This window comes from Chrysemys picta, chromosome 4, assembly GCF_011386835.1.
Source record: "Chrysemys picta bellii isolate R12L10 chromosome 4, ASM1138683v2, whole genome shotgun sequence".
Lineage (NCBI taxonomy): Eukaryota > Metazoa > Chordata > Testudines > Emydidae > Chrysemys > Chrysemys picta.
In genome coordinates this window covers 148,214,309-148,226,418 of record NC_088794.1, presented here as the reverse complement: position 1 = coordinate 148,226,418, position 12,110 = coordinate 148,214,309, and the positions used below count along the sequence as shown (strand labels likewise).

General features: G+C 42.5%; 1 protein-coding gene across 4 annotated transcripts in view; it reads left to right on the top strand.

The window, feature by feature from the left end:
* The window catches only part of GNG2 (G protein subunit gamma 2), a 92,827-nt gene that overhangs the window by 53,837 nt on the left and 26,880 nt on the right, over positions 1 to 12,110 (top strand). The window contains exon 2 of one of the 4 annotated variants that reach the window (XM_005290219.5): positions 7,761 to 7,804. The exons of the other annotated variants lie outside the window; for them this stretch is intronic. The gene's annotated coding sequence lies outside the window, so the exon portion shown is untranslated. The remainder of the gene's footprint in view (positions 1 to 7,760; positions 7,805 to 12,110) is intronic. 4 annotated transcript variants of the gene reach the window in all.

Here is a 12,110-nt window from a genome sequence, read left to right as displayed (position 1 = left end):
TTATAGTTTTGGCCTTTACAACATCTCTTGGCAACAAGTTCCACAGGTTGACTGTTCATGGTGTGAAAAAGTACTTCCTTTTGTTTGTTTTAAACCTGCTGCCTTTTAATTTCATTGGTTCTTGTGTTCTGTGAAGGGGTAGATAACTTTTTCTTAATCACCTACTCCTCACCATTCATGATTTTATAAACGTCTATCATATCACCCCTTGGGTGTCTCTTTTCCAAGATAAACAGTCTCGTCTTTTTAATCTCTCCTCATATGGAAGCTGTTCCATACCCCTAATCAGCCTTGTTGCCCTTGCCTGTACGTTTTCCAATTCTAATACACCTCTACTCCATATAACGCAACCCAATATAACACGAATTCGGATACAATGCGGTAAAGCAGCACTCCAGGCGGGGGGGGGGGGGGGCTGGCTGCACACTCCGGCAGATCAAAGCAAGTTCGATATAACGCGGTTTCACCTATAACGTGGTAAGATTTTTTTTTTTTTTTTTTTTTTTTTTTTTTTGGCTCCTGAGGACAGCGTTACATCAGGGTAGAGGTGTATATCTTTTTTGAGATGGGGTGACCAGAACTGCACACAGTATGCAATGTGTGGGCATATCATGCATTTATATACAGTAGAACCTGAGAGTTATGAACACCTCGGGAATGGAGATTGTTGATAACTCTGAAATGTTCGTAACTCTGAACAAAATATTCTGGTTGGTCTTTCAAAAGTTTACAACTGAACGTTGACTTAATACAGCTTTGAAACTTCACTATGCAGAAAAAATATTGCTTTTAACCATCTTAATATAAATGAAGCAAGCACAGAAACAGTTTTTTTTACCTTGTCAAGTCTTTTTTTAAACTTCCCCTTTATTATTTTAGTAGTTTTCGTTTAACTGTACAGTACTGTACTGTATTGCTTTTTATAGGGCTGTCGATTAGTCGCAGTTAACTCACGCAATTAACTCAAAAAATGTATCTCGATTTAAAAAAATTAATTGCAATTAATCGCACTTTTAAACAATAGATTACCAATTGAAATTTATTACATATTTTGGATGTTTTTCTACTTTTTCAAATATATTGATTTCTATTACAACACAGAATACAAAGCATACAGTGCTCCCTTTATATTATTATTTCTTATTACAAATATTTGCACCGTAAAAATGATAAACAAAAGAAATAGTATTTTTCAGTTCACCTCAGACAAGTACTGTAGTGCAATCTCCTTATTGTGAAAGTGCAATTTACAAATGTTGTTTGTTTTGTTTTGTTTGTTTTATTTTTGAGTGCAGTTATGTAACAATGTAAAACTTTAGCGCCTACAGGTCCACTCAGTCCTACTTCTTGATCAGCCAATCGCTAAGATGGACAAGTTTGTTTACATTTATGGGAGATACTGCTGCCTGCTTCTTATTTACAATGTCACCTGAAAATGAGAACAGGTGTTTGCATGGGACTTTTGTAGCTGGCATTGCAAGGTATTTATGTGCCAGATATGCTAAACATTCATATGCCCCTTCATGCTTCAGCCACCATTCCAGAGGACATGCTTCCATGCTGATGATGCTCATTTAAAAAAATGTGTTAATTTAAATTTGTGACTGAACTCCTTGGGGAGAGAATTGTATGTCTCTTGTTCTGTTTTACACACATTCTGCCATATATTTCAGGTTATAGCAGTCTCGGATGATGACCCAGCACATGTTTGTTTTAAGAACACTTTCACAGCAGATTTGACATAATGCCAAGAAGGTACCAATGTGAGATTTCTAAAAATTGCTACAGCACTCAGCCCAAGGTTTAAGAATCTGAAGTGCCATCCAAAATCTGAGAGGGACGAGGTGTGGAGCATGCTTTCAGAAGTCTTAAAAGAACAACCCTCAGATGCGGAAACTACAGAACCCGAACCACCAAAAAAGAAAATCAACCTTCTGCTGGTGGCATCTGACTCAGATGATGAAAATGAACATGCGTCAGTCTGCTCTGTTTTGGATCGTTATCGAGCAAAACCCGTCATCAGCATGGATGCATGTCCTCTGGAATGGTGGTTGAAGCATGAAGGGACATATGAATCTTTAGTGCATCTGGCACATAAATATCTTGTGACACTAGCTACTAGAGTGCCATGCGAACACTTGTTCTCACTTTCAGGTGACATTGTAAACAAGACATTGGAAGAATTATCTCCTGCAAATTGTAACCAGAGTTTTTTGTCTGAGCGATTGGCTGAAGTAGGACTGAGTGGACTTGCAGGCTCTAAAGTTTTACATTGCTTTATTTTTGAATGCAGTTATTTTTTGTACATAATTCTACATTTGTAAGTTCAATTTTCATGATAAAGAGATTGCACTACAGTACTTGTATTAGGTGAATTGAAAAATACTATTTCTTTTGCTTTTTACAGTGCAAATACTTGTAATCAAAAATAAATAATGAGCACTGTACCCTTTGTATTCTGTGTTGTAATTGAAATCAATATATTTGAAAATTGTAGAAAACATCCAAAATATTTAAATAAATGGTATTCTTTTACAGTGCGATTAATTTTCTTAATCGCTTGACAGCCCTAGTTATAATATACCATAGTAAAGAAAATCGAGGCTGGAGTCTTCAGAGGAGTGGTCATTGGCACACCAAGTCTCTCGCTGCTTGGCTGGCTGTTCAGATCCATCCCAGATTGGAAGTGATTCAAAAATGTTACCACTTGGTAACTCTTTGGTCACCAATTAAAAACGTGTTGGTGGCCTCCTGCCAGGGCAGAGAAGGGAAAATGGGCACTTTGGAAAAGCCCTGCCACAGTTGACACTTCGTGTTGGTTCCAACATGGATACTAGGGTCTGAATGAGTGTGAGAACTGAATAGTTATTTCACCTATAGCATTAGCATCAGAGGACAGGGCTGAAGCACACTGGCTGGGTAGTGTGGGGAGGTTGGCACTGCCATGTTTATTATTATTGTTTATTATGACTTATCTGCACAATGGTAGCATCCGATCATAGATCAAGCCCCCGTTGTGCTAGGTGCTGTACATACACCTAACAAAAAGATGCTCCTTGCCCCAAAGAGCTTACAGTACAAGATAAAAGACAACAGGTGAGTATGATTTGACAGGAGGCAGAGCACTGCCCATGATCTGCCTTTACTGTAGATAAATAGACTTCAGTCTCCAGATCTGTCAGGCAAGCCTCTTTCATGCAGGCTACAAATTCTCCGGGAAAGGGTTCTAGAAGAAATGCTAGGGAGCAACCAGGAAAGCAACTCAGCGAAATGATTGCCAGTTTGGAACACTCCTACTGCAGCGTGTTGTCACTCAGAGAACCGGCTCACTGAGGTTTTGTTGCTATTTGACATTTTTGTAGCGTCTCTTATTCTGAAGGATTCCGAAGTGCATTCTGAACTGTGTATGGAGGAGTCACTCCAGCACCTCTCCTGTGGCAGTTGTTTAACACCACTTGGGAACCTCACACAACAGCTCAGGAGAGAAAGGGAAGGTAAATCGGTTGAGTTCACCTGTTGTCTCTCATCTTCCACACAGACTGGAAGCTCTGTCATAGGTTTGTACAGCACCTGGCACAATGGGGCCTTGAGCCATGACTGGGGCTCCTGGGTGCTACCGTAATACACATAATAAACAATCATAAGTAAATAGCCTACTTGGCTGAAATTCCCTTGTACTACCAGTGCTGGGGTGACCCACTCGGGCTAGCTACTCACTGTAGGGTCTTGTACAACTTCCGCAGTGGAGCCTGTCGAGTCTTCTCATGTCTAGTCAGACGTGGCGCTGGCAAGTTTTGCTGTGATAACTGTGCTGTTAATGCAGCTCACTGGCGTATGTGCGGAAATAGCATTTCCCCTGGAGTGCGAATATTAAAGATCAGTGAAGAAGGCTTTGTTTGCGCTCCGGCCCTGGAAAACAAGGTCACTTCACCACCAATACGCAGAGGTTTGTTTGTTTGTTTGTTTTCTCATGAAGGAAAGCGCCCTTTTCCCCCTCACACCCCACCCAACTATTTCCTAACCAACCGCCAGGCACAGCAAGATGGAAAAGTCGTCAGGACAATAAGGAAAACAGCAGCTGTTTGATCATAAGTCAGGGGAAATACGGGACTGAGGGGGGAGCAATGCCTCAAAAACACTTTTTTTGATGGGCAACGTTCAAGAACACATTCCAATGTTAAGTCATAACCTTTTGTTGGCAGAGCGGCTCTGGGTGTTGACTACCAATGTTTGTTTTAAAAGGAGGGAGAGGGGAAGCCCAGTTCAGCATTCCAGCTCAACCAGTGACCAGTGGGCCCAAGAGAGAACACGCTCTTTTTATTCACCCAATTATAACATGTTACGAAGTAAGGGTCCTACTGAATTTCATGGTGTGATCACATCAGGTGAGTACAATACGTACAGGGTACCCCATCTCCGTGGAAGGCTTTTCCAACAGCAATAAAATGGGGGGTTGATCATTGGATCCCAGCCTTCCCTGTACAACACTTAACCTTGTCCTGGACTTAGCACCTTCCCGACCTATTTTTCTATCAAGGGCTAATAAAATAGGGTGACTATTTCCCTGACAATCTACTGCATATTCTGTAGCAAAACGAGCGAAAACATTGAATGAAACGAATATTGGCCGGGATACCCTTGGGTATGAAAATGGAGCCAGCAGGGCAAGGAAAATGACTACTTCATCAGAAACAGGCGCACGCCTAGATTTGCAAGCTCGACACGTTCCATCCACTCCGTTTAGCACAGTTCTACATCAGCAGACACGCTGCTCAAGGACTGTAAAAATGACAGAGACATTCCAGAGCGCTGTGTTTATTTCCGTGTGTAATTTTGCATCTGGAAGATCTGGAGAGCGTTCAGATGCTGTTGTGGCTTTGTACTGGAAAATGCTTAGAGTCCCCAGTCAGGGCAGGGCCGGCTCCAGGCACCAGAGCAGCAAGCAGGTGCTTGGGGCGGCCAAGGGGAAGGGCGGCACGTCCGAATCTTCGGTGGCGGGTCCCTCAGTCCCTCTCGGAGGGAAGGACCTGCCACCGAAGTGCCACCGAAAAAGAAAGCGGCGCGGTGGAGCTGCCGCCAATCGCAATCACGGCCCTTCCCACCCCCCACCCCCCACCCCCCCGCCGCTTGGGGCAGCAAAAACCCTGGAACCGGCCCTGAGTCAGGGGACTCCTTGTGTGAGGTGCTGAACGCACCATTTACATTCCCATACTTTCAGTATTCTGACGGTTATTTGCACAAGTGTTCCTGTCATGGCTAACGAAATTGTGGGCTTTAACTTCTTAAAACAGTTGGATATAGAAAATTGATTTATTTTTAAATCAAGACGTCGTACAAACCGGATCCCCCAGCATTGCATTTTCTTTGTAATATCTTCAGAACCCAGGGTGGCTGCAACTTCAGTTGTGAGTCTTCTGAACTACCTTAGCAGCACAAAGGCCATAAAAAAATAGCCACGTGGAAAAGGGTCAGGACCGGAGCTGGTCACGTATATTTTCTGCAAATGTTTCAAATGAATCAAAAAAAAATGGTTTAGCGTGAAGTTTTGCTTTTTTGCCTAAATGAAAACAATACGAAAGAACGGAAATCTGTTTTCAGCTGTTTCCCCCTGAGAAAAGAAGAGCGAGAGAACTCAAAACTGGACATTTTTCATTCTTTCACTGAAAAACCAGAACATTTTGACCAAAATGAAAATCTCCACAGGAAATTTCCATTACTGTTGAAAAATATGTTTGATGGAAAAGTTTCCACGGGCTTTAGTCTTGACCTAATCTAAAGGCACCAGCTTAAAAAGGTGATAAATCCTGAGGGGGGAAATTTTCCTCTCCTGTCATCCGTCTATCTGGATCTCTGGCTTTCCTTCATTGTTTCTATCACATAGACATAGGTGACTTCAGTCAGATGCTCAGATACAATGGGGATTGGCATGGTATAAAAATGTCTATAGAATAGAAGAGAGGCACCCAAAATCAATTGCTACTTTTTTGACAGTTTAGACGGAAGGTCTCAATCCGGCGATGAGATCTGTGCAGGCACCGACAGAGCCCACAATGGGCAGCGGGCGGCCCATGTGACACTCATTGCGGGACCGGGGCCTAAGTGACTTGTCTATAAAATGACTTGTTTTTTGTCGATGTAGAAAGCTAAACCCAGTATCATGCGTGTGGTCTTTTAGTAAAGTAGTAGAAGGGCACAGAGCAGGAAATGAACATGTCCGCTATCCCTGGGTTAGGAAAATGTTCAATGCACTTATTTGGACTTAATCCACGTGACCTTCCCTATTGTTTACTATTTAATGATTTGCCAAAATTATGCATTGGGTAGCGAGTGAGGAAGGAGACGCTTACTCTTACGCCAACAAAAAAGTAGCATCTCTCACGCACACGATCTTGGCTAGCTGTTAGCGTGGCCTTCAGCTGGGCAAAGTTTTAGTGGCCCCTTTAAGTTCTAAATAGTGGCTAACTTTTTTTTAAAAAGCATGCTCCAGTTATAAGGCTGTGGTGTTATCAAGTATTCTGAGGACGATATCAACCAGGAGGGCAACCCTGGAGCTGTTTGTACATGCCCCACTGCATTTTGAGGCTGAGTACGCAGCTTTGCAGTGTGGACCGTCTGGGGGTGTTTTCAGCGCCGATGAGAACACTGGTGTCTATTCTAAAGTTCTTGTCCGTTTCCTACCTTTTGTGTAATTCTTCAGGAGGATGGCAGTAATTAATATAGAAGTGTATGTTTGATGCTCCAAAAAATTCTCCTCTTAACAGCAAATACTAAATCTGGGGACTTTTTGAGGCATGTTTTTGGTTGTTATGAAAAAGAAAATTCTGCTTGAATACTGAGGGGCGTTGTTCTGCTGGGGCTGGGCGCATGTGGTTCCCAATGAGGGCCGAACAAGTTAAGCCCGTTCTGTGACTGCAGAGGAGTTCAGTTCTGCAAGGTACTAGAGTATTTTGGGAAGCTGTAAAGTTCCCTCCAATCTCTGATCTTAATGAGAATCGTGGGTGCTCACTCAGGCACGAAGCGGGACAGCCCATTCTGAGAACGTGGGTTTGCGAGTCTCACCGTCCTCTGTACGTCTGTATCAGTCACGAACCAGACCTAAAACCAGACATTTCTCCTTTTTTAAAGGGGTGTTGCTAAGCTTACTGCAATTTAATAAATCTCAAAAATAATGAAAAGAAATCCAAGCCCATCCTGATCCTGAAATGTCTTCCAAGCTCCCCAAAGCAAAGGTTGCAACATTCTGACAACTGCCTTCTTTGTTGCATGACCCACCAACAAACCTGGGAGCTGGGTTTCTTAGCTGTATGTCCTAAAATCAGAATCCTTGTTTATTTCACACAAGAATGGAGCAGTCTGACAGAGGAATGGAAGTACTTAATAGCAAACCCAAAACCCAGAGGAGGAGGTTTAATCTTAGTCCTGTAAGCTTTGCAGATATCCCTTAGTGGGAGTTTTCCGTCACCAGAGAGCTAGATACTGTTTTACCCAAGACCTGTTCCCTTGAGATAATCACTGATGTACTCCACTGTAGCACACAGAGTAACTGCTTAAAGAGCGCCAAGTAACAACGGAAAGCTTCCAGCAAGCAGATAACATTCATGAGTCTCGTATTCATTTGCCTTTTCTTTTCTTTTCTTTTTTGCAACCAGCTAACTTTCAGAAGTACTCGTAGCTTTTGATTTAAATACAAGAGCCATCGTTCCCCTTTGGGAACCTCTGGGGCAGGAGGCTTAATTCTTTCTACTATTTGTTTCTCGCAGAATGAAGTGGGTATTTCAGCACTTCAGTTACTGGTTTGCCTCGGGTAAGTTTTAATATTTGATTAGGTTTAAACCAGTCCCTTCAGTTATTTTCATTTTCCATTAAGAAAGGATCGGGGTGGCTTCTTTTCCTCCCCTAAATCAATGGTGTCCTCAATGACATTGTCACAAAGACCTTGTGTTTGGGGGGGGGGGGGGAGATATTGGGGGGGGGGGGGAAGGATTTCCTTTGCTCCCAAAGCTTTAGACCAGAGGGCAAAGGCACTATGGGAGAGTGAGATTAAGAAATTCTGGTTATTTTTATTCTCTGTCCAGCCCATCAAACAAAATGGAGACTAGAATCAGGCTTGGCTTAGTTCAGTTAATTTCACAAATGTGTCAATGTCCTAAAACACCACCACTGCGGGGAGGTCAAGTCTGCCCCAGTACATGTTCCGCACTAGGAATTATGCATGTGTATCCGTGAGAATAAGCCATCCGCAACTATTGCATCATGTTAAAATGTGCAGCATCCTATCCGATGTATAACTCAAATGATTGGTTTCCCACTGTAGACAGTGCAGCTCTATGTAATCAAGACGTACCACATCCGAAATATGGCCCATACAGAGCAGAAATGGAGCTAAACCATGATGTCTGCCTGTGGATCTGTATTTCCCTAAAATTCAAAGGGGCCTCGTGCACCCCTCATTTAATACCAAGTAAATTAAATTAACACTTGGGGCTGAGGTATCCCATCTATGTGCTTTCACACCCGCCTCTCTCAAGCTCCATCCCGCCTTTCCAAAAAATAAAAAAGAATTGACTCGGGCTTTTAAACATTTTGGGTAATGATTTAGCGGCGTTCTTCACTGCTGCCCGTGTGAATGTCAATGGGATGATGCACATGCTTAAAAAGTTGCGCATGTGCTTAAGTATTTTGCCGAATGAGATTCCTAAAAATGCTGAGAACAAATAAAGTTTCACCCAACCTATTCTGCATGTGTTATCTTCTAACCCAGTTTATTCCCCATGGGAGATATTTGGGAAGGGAAGGGATGGTATTATTTACTATATATATTTTCTCTCTGTGGGGTGGTTTTCTTTTCAGCATACATTTAGTAAAGGGGTCATTTAGAAATTAGAATAAAGTGGTTTCTAGAACTCTCCTAAACAGCTGGAAAGGTTTGTTGTCAGGGTGGTGACAGTGGCCTGCCCATTAAGATGTCTCTACTGACCTCAGACTTGGAGCAAACCCCCGTAGGTGCTGTTTGTGCATTGTGACTGCACTGCCCTATTCTGAAAGCTCTCCTCTCATCTGTGAGTTCAGATGTAGTTGAGAGTCAGACTGCAGGCAGATGTGTCAGGCCCGCTCCATCTGAGTGCAATCACAGTTGACAGCTCCACTGGGTCCGTGTCTGTATTTTTATAACCTTGCGTTTGGAGAAGGCAAACAAAGATTCTACGAACATTATTGTATCATCTGTGCTGTTAATTCTTTTAGCCACCCAAACTTCCATTAGCCTAATGGTGGTGGTGTATGTAGTTATTCGATAGCCAGTCCAAGTCTATCTACCATACTTATATGGCCTGTTTCCATAGTAACCTTCCAGTCTTTTAATGTATTTCTACTCTCAAAAGCCCCTGGAAGTAGCACACCTACAGATGGGGAACTGAGGCACAGAGAGACTAAGTGGCTTGCCCAAGGACACACACGGAGTTTGGGGAGGGACTGGGAATTGAACTCTGATCTCCCAAGTCCCAAGCTAGTGCCATTAGCCACTCTTTCTCTCCACTCCCTGCTTTGTTACCTTTTACTTTCCCATTTCATTCGTGGCTTTTCCTGCTACGCTCGTCTTGTGACCATTTGCACAGGGTTCCCTGGACCAAATCTGGAGGAGCTGAGCAGGTAGGTGCGAGTCTAGCGACTTGTCTAGATGTAAAGTTGCACTGGTTTAACTAAAGGTGCGCGTTAAAATCGATTTAGTCAAACTGGTGCAAAAGGCAGTGTGGACACTCTTGGCTTACGTCCACATTACACACCAGTGGTGTACATGTCGCTACACGCCGCTGTGAAAAGCCCACTGCATCCAAACTGCGTTGTGTAACTACACGTGTCGGGGAAAGGCTCTGGCAGGGGAAGCAGTGGGGAAAACTGCCTCCTCCTGCCAGAGCCTTTCCTCACTGGGGGAGTGTTTTCCCAAGGAGGGAAAAGGCCGAGAGGAAGTGAGACACTACAACTGCTCCTTGTAGCACTGTAGATGGGGCGGCACGGCTTGGATGAGTAAAACCACGCCTCGCCCTCTCTACTGTTATTTATACCCCTACATGGGTATGTACTCAACACTCCGCCGAAAGGCACACACACCTTTACATTGATATAAACCTGATCTATATGTATTTAGCTTATGGCAATTGGGAACCAGTTTAAGCTAAACTGAAATACGAATGTGCAAACTAACCAAATTAAGTTAAACTGGTGAAACTTCGGTGTGCAGACAAAGGCATGGAGGAGCATAAATCCCATTCATCGTCAATGTGATATAGACTTGTAGGGGCCTAAATCCGTTTTGAAAATGGGATCCTAAATCACTTAGGCATTTTTGATAATTTAATCTGAGGCCCAAGGCAGTTTGAGTATAACTGAAATTCAAGCTGTAATCCGCTGTCTCCGTCACTGTGGGTCTGTATGTCTCCAAAGGCTTAACTGTGTCCTCTGATTCTAAGGTTTTTACTTTCCTGTGTGTGTCATCAGTTTGTTTTCTGTCTTTGGTCTAACTTGAGATTGGACTGTTGCCCACCTTAAGTGTTTAAAAAATCATGTGTTAGGCCTTCCCCAGGATCATGAGACTGGCTGAGAAATTGTGGGATTTTAAAAAGTAAAGAAATGGTGGGTTCTTTTTGCCTTCAGAAGGATTCAGGTCACACAAGCTTTTTCTCTCACATTCCTCTGACTCCAGGAGCTGGGGCTTTAAGAAAATAAAATCGTGACATTTGCACCATGGATTTGTAAACTCTCCACCTCAGAGGCCTTGTCTTTCTATTTCCTCTCCAAAGTCCCATGCACACCTATGGCCCCATATAACTACAATATGGTTGGGTTTTTGTTCTATCTGTAGGCCTTGTTTTCTTTCATTCTTTTTCAGGTCTTTATAGTGTTGATTCCTCTGACCTGATTTGTTGATATATTTCATACTGGCATGAGTCTCCTCCTGGAGCCGTGTTCCATATATTCTTTTCTGCCATACGAGAGAGCTCTCAGAACTCCTTAATTTCCTCAGAATTTTTCCACTCTGCCTCTTGGAGCCATATAGATTCATAGATATTTTCAGCCAGAAGGGACAATGCTCATCATCTAGCCTGACCTCCTGCAATAACCCAGGTTACAGAATTTCACCCAGCAATCGCTATAGGGGAAGGAATTATTTATTCTTCCCCATGACCTAAAGGAACAATATTAAGCCCAATAACTTGTGGTTGCATTGGAGCATGGCTGGAGCTGGGAGCATATTCATCCCATCTGGATTTAAAGACTCCAAATGCACCTTTTACTTTGCTTCATCATTTGAAACGTATATCTTTATTTCCCGTTAGAAATATTCTAACTTTAACTTCTAACCATTGGACCTTTTCCTGCCTTTGCCTGCTAGGTTAAGAACCTCCTAAAATCAGATCTCTTCTGCTGGTGAAGGTACTTTCAAAGGTAGAAAGATAGAGGAGTATTCTATAGACTTGTATATTGCTGCTCATTGATAATTCAGGTCTGGGACTGTCTTTTATTTAACACCTTGCAAAGTGGGGCCCTGATTGGTGCCAGTCGGTGCTACTTGAGTATAAATAATAAAAATGCATTGTTACCTTCATTATTTTAATACCATTGCCATTTCTATGCCTTTGCTCGTGTGGCAACAGGAAGGATGTTTTACTGATGTGTTTGCTGAAATCTTCGCTGCTTGCCAGATCTTGAGGGAAAATATGTGAACTCCTTAAAATAAAAATAACTCTGTTTCATCGGTAGTTTGTTCCAACACTGGTTACCTACATATGACTAGGCTTGGAAGGATTAGATTTTTATCAGTAAATGTTGGTGAACGTCAGTTTCACCCTACACACACCCAAACCACCAAAAAAATATTTCCATAGATGATAAGCAACATCAGAAAAATGCAGCTTGAGAACTTCGTAGAGCTTGATTTAATGATATTTACTTTGTCCATGTCGACAGTTGTATGTGTTAACAGTTAGAACACTTTCACTTTTTGAATCTTAATAGCTGTGGTAATTAAATAATTTGTCTGACACCTCCCCCCCCATAATTTCCCATAACTATTAAAATCAGTAAAAAAAACAATTAAAACCCATCATTTTATG